Below are 601 nucleotides of genomic sequence, written 5' to 3'. Positions count from 1 at the left end.
CGTTGAAAGGCCACTGCCATACCCTCTCCAACACACACTGAAAAATAAAAAGAGTATATTACTTATAATATAAAGGAATATATGAATTATAATATAAAGGAATATGAGAATAGTAATATTGGGTTGTAAAATAAATTCGTAGCGTTTTTCAATATTTCAATTTTATCCTCTCTGAGTTAATAAAATCATGTTTACTTGGTCAATAATGTTTACATATTCTAAAAAAGGATTAGTTAAGGTGATTTTATGCATCAATTTCATGCATCTTTAAGTGGCATTTTGCTTGCTCAAAATGGAAGAAAAATAAATTAATTTTCGTCATTAATGATTTTTTTATATCCGAAAGGGAAAATCTGACGGTCAACAACGTTTGCAGTGTGTATGGCGCTGATGCCTTAAGAGAAAGCACCGTCTGTAAGATTTTGTAACACAAACTGTTAATTTCTAGTTCGTATAAAATGTAGGATTTTTGAAAAAATATATCTCTAGATCCATAAGGCGCACATATGTCTGACAACATTCAAAATAAAGGAAATGTAACTTACTATAAAGTAGTCTATGACACTTATCTTCGTAGGGGTAGTAGTTTTTATGATATTCA

The sequence above is a fragment of the Halyomorpha halys genome, unplaced genomic scaffold, assembly GCF_000696795.3.
Source record: "Halyomorpha halys isolate HHAL.00 unplaced genomic scaffold, Hhal_1.1 Scaffold997.1, whole genome shotgun sequence".
NCBI lineage: Eukaryota > Metazoa > Arthropoda > Insecta > Hemiptera > Pentatomidae > Halyomorpha > Halyomorpha halys.
The sequence above is the reverse complement of the archived record's forward strand: the minus strand, read 5'-3'. Positions refer to the sequence as shown.